This window comes from Pseudophryne corroboree, chromosome 7 (genome assembly GCF_028390025.1).
Source record: "Pseudophryne corroboree isolate aPseCor3 chromosome 7, aPseCor3.hap2, whole genome shotgun sequence".
Taxonomy (NCBI): domain Eukaryota; kingdom Metazoa; phylum Chordata; class Amphibia; order Anura; family Myobatrachidae; genus Pseudophryne; species Pseudophryne corroboree.
In genome coordinates, this window is record NC_086450.1 from 433741102 (window position 1) to 433756769 (window position 15668).

Below are 15668 nucleotides of genomic sequence, written 5' to 3' on the forward strand. Positions count from 1 at the left end.
TATGCAAGGTGCTGGGAGAGCAATTTGGGTAATAAAAAATACATAAAATGTGGTTAAAACAATAAAAATAACATACGTGCAATAAAAATGTGTTTAAAAGGTGCCCGTTACGTCACTTCCGGTGTTTGGAACGCATTTTACTTCCGGAAGTGGCGCGGGTAAACAGGGATCCAAATGGTGATGTATTTGCCAAATAAAAGAATAAAGGGAGGGAGGTAGCAGTAACCATGAGCAACTGAATGTTGCTGACATGGTCTGCAGGCGTCCGAGTGTGATGCGCCGCTGTATAGGGCGGTGGAACGCATGTACCGGAAGTGACGGTCATGCGTTCCACCTGGATGAGGAAATGTGCACTTCCGGTGAACGGAGTGCAGGAAGTGATGGATGCGTCTCAAACATTAGAAGTGGAACGCACGTGATCCCGGAAGTGACGGGAGAAACCGAGTGCGTTCCACCTGAGGGAAGGAGTACAGTTAAATGAGTTAGAATATCATAGAGCGTCCAAAGCTTATAATGATATTGTTGGTTGAAAATAGGGTGATTGTGGTAATTAACTTTGGAAAATGCACAGTTTAAAACAGTAATAAAGGTTGGATCATTACAGTGGTAGACATTGGAGAAATACAGAGTTAAAAAAGTCACATGGTGCAACTGTATCCCATTTTATGAGAAAGTGCCAGGTGATATAAATGATGAAATAACTATATCCATTTCAGTAAGTAAGGCTGGCTAACAAGATGTTTTGATGCCGGTTAAAAAGCTATCGGACAATAAATATAGTATCGCAATTAGATTCGGGAATAGAATTAGAAAAAAAGAGTTCGCTGATCTATGTGACTAGCGTAAAGAGGGAATTTAAATTGAACCGGAGCAGAGTTTTAATACTTTATAGAGATGGTCAGTGGACCTTAAAGAAACCATTTGGTTTCAAATTCCAAATTGAGGCCCTTGGGTTTCAAAGTCCCTAAATTGAAGATGCTCCGCATTTCAGTTTGGGCAAGTCTTTCCTCAATATTTCCTTTTCTCCAATTTCCTGCCACAGCCTGGATGCCGCAAAAAAGTGTTATCTCGGAGGGTTTGCAGTCGTGTTCCTCTTTAAAATGGGCCGAGATTCCATGAGTGAGGAGGCCTTTCTTTATATTTCTAAGATGCTCGCTCATCCTTTCCTTTAACTTCCTGGTTGTTCTTCCTACGTATTGTTTATTGCATTTGCATTGTACTAAGTATACAACGTTTTTGCTGTCGCACGTTATGAATTCCTTAATATCGTATGTTTTCTGATTACTGGTGGATGTGTAACTAGTTAAGACGGAGGTGTTGCTTCTACAGTTGCGGCACATTTGGCACTGGCCGCACCTATAGAAGCCCTTGCTCTTAATGGTGGTGGTTCTCTTGGGAATCTCCAGTGCGCTTTTTACAAGGTGTTTACGAAGATTGTCAGCCTTTCGGTAGATGAATCTTGGTTTATCCGGTATATATTGTTTGAGTATGGGATCCTGGAGTAATAGTCCCCAATTTTTTCTTACAATATGTTCCAGCCCCTTGTATTGACTGCTGTATTTAGTAATAAAAGTTACGGTATTTGTGTCACCTTTCTGTCTCTGGTCTTCCGTGGATGTAGTTGGTTGAATCATCTGTTCCCTATCTGCGTGTTGGTATTTTTCATATGGCGCATCCAGTAGTTTGGTTTCATATCCCTTTCTCTGGAATTGATTTTTCATTGAGGTGCCTTGGTTATGATAGTCTCGTAGCTTTGAACAGTTTTTCCTTATCCTATGGAACTGGCTTCCAGGTACTGATGATAGCCAGTTGGGATGGTGGTTGCTGTTTATGGGAATAAATGAATTGCAGTCTGTTGGCTTAGTATATGTTTTAGTGTGTATTGCGCCTTCTTCTATAAATATGGAAAGGTCAAGAAAATTAACAGATTCGGTACTTTTCTGATATGTGAGCTGTATGTTTCGATCGTTTGTGTTCAGAAAGTCGCAGAAGGCATCCAGCTGGGTTGGATCCCCTTTCCAAATGAAGAGAATATCATCAATATAGCGTTTCCATAGCACCAGGTTCGCCCCGAATTCATGGTCACTGAAGACTGATTTTTCTTCCCAATGGGCCATGAAAAGGTTGGCGTAACTAGGGGCGAACCTGGTGCCCATGGCTGTACCATGTAATTGGAGGTAAAATGAGTTATCGAACCAGAAAAAATTATTGGTTAGAATGAATTCGATGCTTTCCAAAACAAAGGTCATCCGATCGTGATCCATAGAATCAGCTTCTAGAAAATGTGACGTGGCTTCCAAACCGTGTTGGTGACTGATGGCCGTATAGAGAGATGTAACGTCAGCTGTGACGAGGATGAATTCTGGTGACCAACTGATGAGTTGTAGTTCCTGTAAGACTGCTGTAGAGTCTTTGAGGTAGGATCTTGTATTTTGTACAAGTGGCTGTAGAATATGATCGATGTACTGGGATAAATTCGAAGTAATTGATTCTGTACCGGCTACTATTGGTCGACCTGGTGGATGTGCGTTATCTTTATGGATTTTAGGGAGGGTGTAAATAACAGGCAGTGATGGATGTGAAATGATGATGTAGTCTCGTTCTTTATCGGTGATTACTTTCTTACGTTCATATTTAGTAAGTAAATCAATCATTCTTTTAGAGGTCACATCAGATGGGTTCCCTCTGAGTTTCTTATAGGTTCTGCCATCATTTAGTTGTCTTTCGATTTCTTTCTTGTATTCATCTGCATCCTGGATAACCACTGCACCCCCTTTATCCGCCGGTTTGATCACAATAGTGTGATTATCTTGAAGGCTCTTTAGTGCCTCTCTTTCTGCTTTTGTCATATTAGGTTTGGTTGTACTTTTGAATGTGGTATTTTCAAGTTCATCTTTAACAATACGTTCAAAGCTCTCAATAAAGCATCCCTTTTTAAAGGTGGGAAAAAAAGTCGATTTTGGTTTAAATATAGACGTGCCCTGGTCGTTAGTGGTGGTGGCAGTATCCTGGTCGTGAAAAAATTTTTTCAAGGTCAATTTTCTTATAAATCGTTGTAAATCGATATAAGCCTCAAACTTGTCCAAATTGCTGGAAGGTGCATATTTCAGTCCTTTCTTGAGGACATTTTCTTCGTCTTCAGTGAGGACATGATTACTAAGATTGTAGATCTTGGTAAATGCGATCTCTTGATTGGTGTTCTCTGTCTCATTGATTTCTGTAAGATTATTAGTCTTTGTTGAAATGGTATTTTTAGTTTTTTTATGATATAATGATTGATGTTTTATGGAAGATTTCTTCCCTCGTCTCCCTCTTCTTGTTAACGTCTTCTGTTTAGGTGACCCCTGCTTAGCTCTAAAAAAACCTCATCATTGTCTTCATTTCTTCTATATGAGTAGGATCTGTTGGATGGTCTTCTCGTAATTTCGGGGGTGACGCGTCTTCTGGTGTGTTCCAGAAATCTGTCATCTTGGTGGTATTTATTTTCAAAGGTCCGTTTGTGGGGGCGTCTTGGGTTGTATCGATCCTGGTTGTGGAGTTCTTCCCGTGAGTATCTCCTTCTCGGATAGGTGCGTTGTTCGTTGTACAACTGAGTTTTTCGTCTAGGTGTCCAGGTTTGACTGTAGGAGTTCCTTCGTGGACTAATTCTGTGTTCAATCTGCCTCCAGTTTTGTCTCCATTCGGGGGTTCTCCAATCTTCATTTCTTACAAATCTTACTCTATTATGAGTTTCCTTGTTTTTGAGGAAGTTTTTCTCCTTCTTGGTTAGTTGATGTTGTACTCCATCTCTAAAATCGTTCATATCCCTGATATATTTCTTCTTCTTCTTTTCCATAAGCTCTTTTTCATTGGTGGCAATTTTTTCAATGATGTCCTGTTCCATCTCTTTGAAATCTGGCAAATCCGCCAATGGTTCTACAGTTCCTCTGAGCGTCTCGATTTCTGTTTCTAGATCCTTGAGGTCCTTACTTCTCTCTCGGACTATCAGTCTCATCAGGGACATGGAGCAGGAGTCGATAATGCGGATCCATTCTTCTTCGAATGCAGGTGATTTGTTGGTGAAGGTGGGTAATTTGTCGATTCTGAGCCCTCTGGGTATAATCTCCTCGGCCAGATATCTCTCTAAGGATATAACTTCCCACCATATCTTTCCCTCTTTGATCAGTGCTTTTTCTATTTTAGACATGACATTCTCTAAATCTTCATCAGCTAATTCAACAGAATCATGTTTGTTATTAAATATGTGATCGAATTTATCTTTCCTCACATTTCTGTGGGAGAACATGTTGATACTATGGGGCAGCAGTGGTCCTACTCAATGAGTGGGAGACTGAATCTAAAACGGTGCTGAAAGGACTGCCGCGCCCCAGAGAGCAGCAGTGGTGAAATCTACGGGGGGTCACTCAGCCCCCTATAACATGAATACACAGAAAAATGAGAAATCACGTCTGCGCTCGTCAGAGATTACAATGCATACAAAGATAAAGATGAATAATATAGATATCTGATAAATAGTTCTCAAAATTGACTGAGGTGATGTGTTACGTAATGTCAGTAAAACGTTTTTGAACCTTTCCTTGTGTATCTTTATTTCCAAGCTTGAATGGGTCTGTTCCCTCGGTCGTGTTTCGGACTATGATGTGTTTTCTCCTTAGCAGTATCTCAAATATTTGTTCTCTGGATTTTCTCCTGTATTTCCTTCCAGGGTATCGGGATGGTTCTTATCCTCAATGGTTGGAGACAAAGAGACAAAAAAAAGTAGCCGCTGATAGTGTAGTAGGCGTATTGCAAGTGGTGGAAGTGTCTTATAGGAAGATCTTTGAGAAGATCTTTAAAAAGGTGGTGGCTGCTAATTGCGTACCAGTACTCACGTGAAAGACGTGATGTACCCCTCGTATAAAGGTATCTTTAGTGTTCTTGTAATTTCTCCTCTTCCTCCAGACAGAATCTTTTATAGTTCTTATCCTCGGGAGTAAAAGAGGAGATGGAACAGTTGATAGTGTAGTAGGTTTTATGATTGAGTAAATGAAAGGAAATTTACCCTTCTGAATTTATGACTTATACTGGGGGGGAGTGCGTACCGTACTCACATCCATAAGAGAGGGTAAAAAACACATAAAGGTATCTTTAAGTCGATGTGCTGTCGTACACGGTCACACTCATGCAGATAAAATGAATAAAAGGAATAATGGGCGTACCCAACTCACACTGTGCAATGTGGAAACTTGTGTATAAAGGTATCTTTTAGAGGTTCTGCTGATTGTAGATACTCCTTATTCCAAAATCCGTCCCTCTCGTTTTATGCATAAAGAGAAACGAAGCATGGTGTCATGGGGTGACACATAGGAAATTTATTAGAATAACATTTAAAACTGCCAATGGGCTCCAGGTAAGAGCGGGGGGTATACACAGGTGAAAAAGATGTTAATGTCCGGATTATTCTCACCTTAGTGGGTACCGTCCCTATCAGTCCCTGGTAGTCCTGGCCCTCACACCAACGCGTTTCGACTAAAGAAGTCTTTTTCAAGGTGTGTCATGAGGGCACTGATACCACTATTTATGCCCCCTAACAGGAAGTCATGTGGTGGGGGTGTGGTTACAGAGTATAAATTATAACAACAGATATTTATACATAATAATACACTGTGCGCTATGCAAGGTGCTGGGAGAGCAATTTGGGTAATAAAAAATACATAAAATGTGGTTAAAACAATAAAAATAACATACGTGCAATAAAAATGTGTTTAAAAGGTGCCCGTTTCGTCACTTCCGGTGTTTGGAACGCATTTTACTTCCGGAAGTGGCGCGGGTAAACAGGGATCCAAATGGTGATGTATTTGCCAAATAAAAGAATAAAGGGAGGGAGGTAGCAGTAACCATGAGCAACTGAATGTTGCTGACATGGTCTGCAGGCGTCCGAGTGTGATGCGCCGCTGTATAGGGCGGTGGAACGCATGTACCGGAAGTGACGGTCATGCGTTCCACCTGGATGAGGAAATGTGCACTTCCGGTGAACGGAGTGCAGGAAGTGATGGATGCGTCTCAAACATTAGAAGTGGAATGCACGCGATCCCGGAAGTGACGGGAGAAACCGAGTGCGTTCCACCTGAGGGAAGGAGTACAGTTAAATGAGTTAGAATATCATAGAGCGTCCAAAGCTTATAATGATATTGTTGGTTGAAAATAGGGTGATTGTGGTAATTAACTTTGGAAAATGCACAGTTTAAAACAGTAATAAAGGTTGGATCATTACAGTGGTAGACATTGGAGAAATACAGAGTTAAAAAAGTCACATGGTGCAACTGTATCCCATTTTATGAGAAAGTGCCAGGTGATATAAATGATGAAATAACTATATCCATTTCAGTAAGTAAGGCTGGCTAACAAGATGTTTTGATGCCGGTTAAAAAGCTATCGGACAATAAATATAGTATCGCAATTAGATTCGGGAATAGAATTAGAAAAAAAGAGTTCGCTGATCTATGTGACTAGCGTAAAGAGGGAATTTAAATTGAACCGGAGCAGAGTTTTAATACTTTATAGAGATGGTCAGTGGACCTTAAAGAAACCATTTGGTTTCAAATTCCAAATTGAGGCCCTTGGGTTTCAAAGTCCCTAAATTGAAGATGCTCCGCATTTCAGTTTGGGCAAGTCTTTCCTCAATATTTCCTTTTCTCCAATTTCCTGCCACAGCCTGGATGCCGCAAAAAAGTGTTATCTCGGAGGGTTTGCAGTCGTGTTCCTCTTTAAAATGGGCCGAGATTCCATGAGTGAGGAGGCCTTTCTTTATATTTCTAAGATGCTCGCTCATCCTTTCCTTTAACTTCCTGGTTGTTCTTCCTACGTATTGTTTATTGCATTTGCATTGTACTAAGTATACAACGTTTTTGCTGTCGCACGTTATGAATTCCTTAATATCGTATGTTTTCTGATTACTGGTGGATGTGTAACTAGTTAAGACGGAGGTGTTGCTTCTACAGTTGCGGCACATTTGGCACTGGCCGCACCTATAGAAGCCCTTGCTCTTAATGGTGGTGGTTCTCTTGGGAATCTCCAGTGCGCTTTTTACAAGGTGTTTACGAAGATTGTCAGCCTTTCGGTAGATGATCACGATCGGATGACCTTTGTTTTGGAAAGCATCGAATTCATTCTAACCAATAATTTTTTCTGGTTCGATAACTCATTTTACCTCCAATTACATGGTACAGCCATGGGCACCAGGTTCGCCCCTAGTTACGCCAACCTTTTCATGGCCCATTGGGAAGAAAAATCAGTCTTCAGTGACCATGAATTCGGGGCGAACCTGGTGCTATGGAAACGCTATATTGATGATATTCTCTTCATTTGGAAAGGGGATCCAACCCAGCTGGATGCCTTCTGCGACTTTCTGAACACAAACGATCGAAACATACAGCTCACATATCAGAAAAGTACTGAATCTGTTAATTTTCTTGACCTTTCCATATTTATAGAAGAAGGCGCAATACACACTAAAACATATACTAAGCCAACAGACTGCAATTCATTTATTCCCATAAACAGCAACCACCATCCCAACTGGCTATCATCAGTACCTGGAAGCCAGTTCCATAGGATAAGGAAAAACTGTTCAAAGCTACGAGACTATCATAACCAAGGCACCTCAATGAAAAATCAATTCCAGAGAAAGGGATATGAAACCAAACTACTGGATGCGCCATATGAAAAATACCAACACGCAGATAGGGAACAGATGATTCAACCAACTACATCCACGGAAGACAAGAGACAGAAAGGTGACACAAATACCGTAACTTTTATTACTAAATACAGCAGTCAATACAAGGGGCTGGAACATATTGTAAGAAAAAATTGGGGACTATTACTCCAGGATCCCATACTCAAACAATATATACCGGATAAACCAAGATTCATCTACCGAAAGGCTGACAATCTTCGTAAACACCTTGTAAAAAGCGCACTGGAGATTCCCAAGAGAACCACCACCATTAAGAGCAAGGGCTTCTATAGGTGCGGCCAGTGCCAAATGTGCCGCAACTGTAGAAGCAACACCTCCGTCTTAACTAGTTACACATCCACCAGTAATCAGAAAACATACGATATTAAGGAATTCATAACGTGCGACAGCAAAAACGTTGTATACTTAGTACAATGCAAATGCAATAAACTATACGTAGGAAGAACAACCAGGAAGTTAAAGGAAAGGATGAGCGAGCATCTTAGAAATATAAAGAAAGGCCTCCTCACTCATGGAATCTCGGCCCATTTTAAAGAGGAACACGACTGCAAACCCTCCGAGATAACACTTTTTTGCGGCATCCAGGCTGTGGCAGGAAATTGGAGAAAAGGAAATATTGAGGAAAGACTTGCCCAAACTGAAATGCGGAGCATCTTCAATTTAGGGACTTTGAAACCCAAGGGCCTCAATTTGGAATTTGAAACCAAATGGTTTCTTTAAGGTCCACTGACCATCTCTATAAAGTATTAAAACTCTGCTCCGGTTCAATTTAAATTCCCTCTTTACGCTAGTCACATAGATCAGCGAACTCTTTTTTTCTAATTCTATTCCCGAATCTAATTGCGATACTATATTTATTGTCCGATAGCTTTTTAACCGGCATCAAAACATCTTGTTAGCCAGCCTTACTTACTGAAATGGATATAGTTATTTCATCATTTATATCACCTGGCACTTTCTCATAAAATGGGATACAGTTGCACCATGTGACTTTTTTAACTCTGTATTTCTCCAATGTCTACCACTGTAATGATCCAACCTTTATTACTGTTTTAAACTGTGCATTTTCCAAAGTTAATTACCACAATCACCCTATTTTCAACCAACAATATCATTATAAGCTTTGGACGCTCTATGATATTCTAACTCATTTAACTGTACTCCTTCCCTCAGGTGGAACGCACTCGGTTTCTCCCGTCACTTCCGGGATCGCGTGCGTTTCACTTCTAATGTTTGAGACGCATCCATCACTTCCTGCACTCCGTTCACCGGAAGTGCACATTTCCTCATCCAGGTGGAACGCATGACCGTCACTTCCGGTACATGCGTTCCACCGCCCTATACAGCGGCGCATCACACTCGGACGCCTGCAGACCATGTCAGCAACATTCAGTTGCTCATGGTTACTGCTACCTCCCTCCCTTTATTCTTTTATTTGGCAAATACATCACCATTTGGATCCCTGTTTACCCGCGCCACTTCCGGAAGTAAAATGCGTTCCAAACACCGGAAGTGACGTAACGGGCACCTTTTAAACACATTTTTATTGCACGTATGTTATTTTTATTGTTTTAACCACATTTTATGTATTTTTTATTACCCAAATTGCTCTCCCAGCACCTTGCATAGCGCACAGTGTATTATTAAGTATAAATATCTGTTGTTATAATTTATACTCTGTAACCACACCCCCACCACATGACTTCCTGTTAGGGGGCATAAATAGTGGTATCAGTGCCCTCATGACACACCTTGAAAAAGACTTCTTTAGTCGAAACGCGTTGGTGTGAGGGCCAGGACTACCAGGGACTGATAGGGACGGTACCCACTAAGGTGAGAATAATCCGGACATTAACATCTTTTTCACCTGTGTATACCCCCCGCTCTTACCTGGAGCCCATTGGCAGTTTTAAATGTTATTCTAATAAATTTCCTATGTGTCACCCCATGACACCATGCTTCGTTTCTCTTTATGCATAAAACGAGAGGGACGGATTTTGGAATAAGGAGTATCTACAATCAGCAGAACCTCTAAAAGATACCTTTATACACAAGTTTCCACATTGCACAGTGTGAGTTGGGTACGCCCATTATTCCTTTTATTCATTTTATCTGCATGAGTGTGACCGTGTACGACAGCACATCGACTTAAAGATACCTTTATGTGTTTTTTACCCTCTCTTATGGATGTGAGTACGGTACGCACTCCCCCCCAGTATAAGTCATAAATTCAGAAGGGTAAATTTCCTTTCATTTACTCAATCATAAAACCTACTACACTATCAACTGTTCCATCTCCTCTTTTACTCCCGAGGATAAGAACTATAAAAGATTCTGTCTGGAGGAAGAGGAGAAATTACAAGAACACTAAAGATACCTTTATACGAGGGGTACATCACGTCTTTCACGTGAGTACTGGTACGCAATTAGCAGCCACCACCTTTTTAAAGATCTTCTCAAAGATCTTCCTATAAGACACTTCCACCACTTGCAATACGCCTACTACACTATCAGCGGCTACTTTTTTTTGTCTCTTTGTCTCCAACCATTGAGGATAAGAACCATCCCGATACCCTGGAAGGAAATACAGGAGAAAATCCAGAGAACAAATATTTGAGATACTGCTAAGGAGAAAACACATCATAGTCCGAAACACGACCGAGGGAACAGACCCATTCAAGCTTGGAAATAAAGATACACAAGGAAAGGTTCAAAAACGTTTTACTGACATTACGTAACACATCACCTCAGTCAATTTTGAGAACTATTTATCAGATATCTATATTATTCATCTTTATCTTTGTATGCATTGTAATCTCTGACGAGCGCAGACGTGATTTCTCATTTTTCTGTGTATTCATGTTATAGGGGGCTGAGTGACCCCCCGTAGATTTCACCACTGCTGCTCTCTGGGGCGCGGCAGTCCTTTCAGCACCGTTTTAGCTGCTGCTAATATAGACTGGTTGATAAAGAGATAGTATACTCGTAACTAGTATGTATGTATAAAGAAAGAAAAAAAAACCACGGTTAGGTGGTATATACAATTATGGACGGGCTGCCGAGTGCCGACACAGAGGTAGCCACAGCCGTGAACTACCGCACTGTACTGTGTCTGCTGCTAATATATAGACTGGTTGATAAAGAGATAGTATACTCGTAACTAGTATGTATGTATAAAGAAAGAAAAAAAAACCACGGTTAGGTGGTATATACAATTATGGACGGGCTGCCGAGTGCCGACACAGAGGTAGCCACAGCCGTGAACTACCGCACTGTACTGTGTCTGCTGCTAATATAGACTGGTTGATAAAGAGATAGTATACTCGTAACTAGTATGTATGTATAAAGAAAGAAAAAAAAACCACGGTTAGGTGGTATATACAATTATGGACGGGCTGCCGAGTGCCGACACAGAGGTAGCCACAGCCGTGAACTACCGCACTGTACTGTGTCTGCTGCTAATATATAGACTGGTTGATAAAGAGATAGTATACTCGTAACTAGTATGTATGTATAAAGAAAGAAAAAAAAAACACGGTTAGGTGGTATATACAATTATGGACGGGCTGCCGAGTGCCGACACAGAGGTAGCCACAGCCGTGAACTACCGCACTGTACTGTGTCTGCTGCTAATATAGACTGGTTGATAAAGAGATAGTATACTCGTAACTAGTATGTATGTATAAAGAAAGAAAAAAAAACCACGGTTAGGTGGTATATACAATTATGGACGGGCTGCCGAGTGCCGACACAGAGGTAGCCACAGCCGTGAACTACCGCACTGTACTGTGTCTGCTGCTAATATAGACTGGTTGATAAAGAGATAGTATACTCGTAACTAGTATGACTATAAAGAAAGAAAAAAAAACCACGGTTAGGTGGTATATACAATTATGGACGGGCTGCCGAGTGCCGACACAGAGGTAGCCACAGCCGTGAACTACCGCACTGTACTGTGTCTGCTGCTAATATATAGACTGGTTGATAAAGAGATAGTATACTCGTAACTAGTATGTATGTATAAAGAAAGAAAAAAAAACCACGGTTAGGTGGTATATACAATTATGGACGGGCTGCCGAGTGCCGACACAGAGGTAGCCACAGCCGTGAACTACCGCACTGTACTGTGTCTGCTGCTAATATAGACTGGTTGATAAAGAGATAGTATACTACTAATATTATATATACTGGTGGTCAGGTCACTGGTCACTAGTCACACTGGCAGTGGCACTCCTGCAGCAAAAGTGTGCACTGTTTAATTTTAATATAATATTATGTACTCCTGGCTCCTGCTATAACCTATAACTGGCACTGCAGTAGTGCTCCCCAGTCTCCCCCACAATTATAAGCTGTGTGAGCTGAGCAGTCAGACAGATATATAATATATATAGATGATGCAGCACACTGGCCTGAGCCTGAGCAGTGCACACAGATATGGTATGTGACTGACTGAGTCACTGTGTGTATCGCTTTTTTCAGGCAGAGAACGGATATATTAAATAAACTGCACTGTGTGTCTGGTGGTCACTCACTATATAATATATTATGTACTCCTGGCTCCTGCTATAACCTATAACTGGCACTGCAGTAGTGCTCCGCAGTCTCCCCCACAATTATAAGCTGTGTGAGCTGAGCAGTCAGACAGATATATATAATATTATATATAGATAGATAATAGATGATGCAGCACACTGGCCTGAGCCTGAGCAGTGCACACAGATATGGTATGTGACTGAGTCACTGTGTGCTGTGTATCGCTTTTTTCAGGCAGAGAACGGATTATAAAGTAAACTGCACTGTCCTCACTAGTAAACTCTCTCCACTCAGTCTCTACACTTCTACAGTAACAGTACTCCTCCTAGTCAGCTCCAGTAAATCTCTCTCAGTCTCTTATAATCTAAATGGAGAGGACGCCAGCCACGTCCTCTCCCTATCAATCTCAATGCACGTGTGAAAATGGCGGCGACGCGCGGCTCCTTATATAGAATCCGAGTCTCGCGATAGAATCCGAGCCTCGCGAGAATCCGACAGCGTCATGATGACGTTCGGGCGCGCTCGGGTTAACCGAGCAAGGCGGGAAGATCCGAGTCGCTCGGACCCGTGAAAAAAAACATGAAGTTCTGGCGGGTTCGGATTCAGAGAAACCGAACCCGCTCATCTCTACCGCATTGCCGATCTGGAATATTCCTGGATCGGCACCGTTTACAGTTACACTGCACCCAGGTGCAGTCTTTTTTGGGCTGGCGCTTAGAGATGATATCATCTCCAAGTCAGGGCCGTCTTTTCGTATGGGCTCAATGGGCTCTTGCCCAAGGGCCCCAAGAGAATAAGGGCCCTAGGCTGATAGCTGAGGGTCTCCTCTTTCCAGGGGTATCAGATTTTTGAAAATCGGCCCTGGGGAACTGGAGATATCTGACTTGAAAGCAGTGGTCCCCATCCAAGCCTGTAAATTGCTCTTCCCAGCCTGATATCTCGGGTTCTGTCTGACATAGAGTATTTCTGAGGGTATAAACCAAAAGCTGTGGCTCTCCCCTTTTGGTGGACACTGGAAGCTTGTCTCTACTATGCCCAGAACCAGAGATATCAGCCTTCAAGCAGCTTGTCCCTGCTCCAGCTCCACACTCCTGGTATGCAGTTTTATATTTTCGTTGGTGAATTGCTCTGGCTCCTGAACTCTGATCCCCAAGTCCCCAGAACCTTTTAAAAGGTGGGACTCTCTAGTTTTTTTTATCCCATTCAAAGCTAAGAAATATATTTTCAGGAACTTAAGATATCTGCAGTCAAGCAAGCTGCCCTCCCACCGGAAAATGATAAATATTAAGCCCACTCCACTAGCCACCCCTCCCCTATGTATTAAACACCTCCTACCACCCTGGAAGTCATGTACCAGGACTTCTTCATTCAGCCCAATGCCCCATTATACAGTTTAGCATCATCTGTGCAGTAAAGGTGTAATTACAGAAATTACTGCTCCAAGTCCTACATGCTGAGCGGAAGATAGAACAGCCCCTACCGCCCGCAGGACATCAATGCTGCCGCTGATAGCACCCCCACCCCTACTGCTGGAGGATGGGTAGGGGGCCCAGTGCTTTGCTGTGCCCAGGGGCCTACACTGCTGTTAAGACGGCTCTGCTCCAAGCGCTGGTTAACCTAGCACATCGGGACTCTGGAGCGTCACGCTGGGGCAAGCCCAGCAATCTGGAAGCTGCTGTGCTGCCCCCAGCCTCCGTCGTCTCCAGGCACCCGACACAGCACTGCTGTCTGCATGCGAGTGATAGCAGTTGCAGTTTTGCTATTTTAGCAAAACTGGACCTGAATCTGAATAAGGCCCTTGGGGGGTCATTCCGAGTTGTTCGCTCGGTAAATTTCTTCGCATCGCAGCGATTTTCCGCTTAGTGCGCATGCGCAATGTTCGCACTGCGACTGCGCCAAGTAAATTTGCTATGTAGTTTGGAATTTTACTCACGTTTTTTTCCTCGTTCTGGTGATCGTAATGTGATTGACAGGAAGTGGGTGTTTCTGGGCGGAAACTGGCCGTTTTATGGGTGTGTGTGAAAAAACGCTACCGTTTCTGGGAAAAACGCGGGAGTGGCTGGAGAAACGGAGGAGTGTCTGGGCGAACGCTGGGTGTGTTTGTGACGTCAAACCAGGAACGACAAGCACTGAACTGATCGCAGATGCCGAGTAAGTCTCGAGTTACTCAGAAACTGCACATCTTTCGTTCGCAATTTTAATAAGCTAAGATTCACTCCCAGTAGGCGGCGGCTTAGCGTGTGCAAAGCTGCTAAAAGCAGCTTGCGAGCGAACAACTCGGAATGACCCCCTTGGTCTTTTTTGCTTTTCTCCCAATTGTGATTTGCTGCACTGTGATTTGTTATTTGCTGCACTGTGATTTGCGATTTGTTGCACTGTGATTTGTTATTTACTGCACGATGAGCTGCGATTTGCTGGACTGTAATTTGTGATTTGCTGCACTGTGATTTGTGAATTGCTATTTGCTGCACTGTGATTTGTGATTTGCTGCACTGTGATTTGTGATTATCTGCACTGTGATTTGTGATTGGCTGCACTGTGATTTGTGATTGGCTGCACTTGATTTATTACTAGCTGCACTGTGATTTGTGATTGGCTGCACTGTGATTTGTGATTGGTTGCACTGTGATTTGTGATTTGCTGCACTGTGATTTGTAATTGGCTGCACTGTGATTTGTGATAGGCTGCACTGTGATTTGCTATTTGCTGCACTGTGATTTGTGATTTGCTGCACTGTGATTTGTTATTTGTGCACTGTGATTTGTGATTGGTTGCACTGCGATTTGTGATTTTCTGCACTGTTATTTGCTGCACTGCAATTTGTGATTTTCTGCACTGCAATTTATTTGCTGCACTGCGATTTGTAATTTGCTGCACTGCGATATGTGATTTGCTGCACTGCGATATGTGATTTGCTGCACTGTGATTTGTAATTTGCTGCACTGCGATTTGTGATTTGCTGCACTGTGTGGATTGTATTGCGTGGTAAGCACAGCTTTAGGAGAACTCTGTGTATTGATGGCTTTACTCACTGCACTTTTCGTGGTTGCCTCACAGGCCATGATTAGACGAAGCTGTGCTCTGGGCCATATTCTGTTTGGGAAACGTTCAGGGTTTTATGCAGAATTGGACACTTTGTTCCCTGAATGTTGCCAGGAATAGACAAATGCCTGATAAAAGATTGTCAATCCACAAACATCCAACATTGCGAAAATGAAAACATGTGCATTAGAGCTAGTGTTTGGGATAGAGGGATAGTAAAACAACACTGTTGACTTCACAACAGTGTTGACATTTTATCAGTGCTGACATGCTGAGTATCGACGCGATCAAGGTCGACATTGTGACCATCTTGACATGTTCAATGTTGACATAATGGCCCTGTACACATTGTCAT

General features: G+C 42.4%; 1 protein-coding gene across 3 annotated transcripts in view; it reads right to left on the minus strand.

Moving 5' to 3' along the window:
- LOC134945531 (complement C1q tumor necrosis factor-related protein 1-like) overlaps positions 1-15668 on the minus strand; it is a 122360-nt gene that overhangs the window by 81325 nt on the left and 25367 nt on the right. The gene's annotated exons all lie outside the window — the stretch shown is intronic.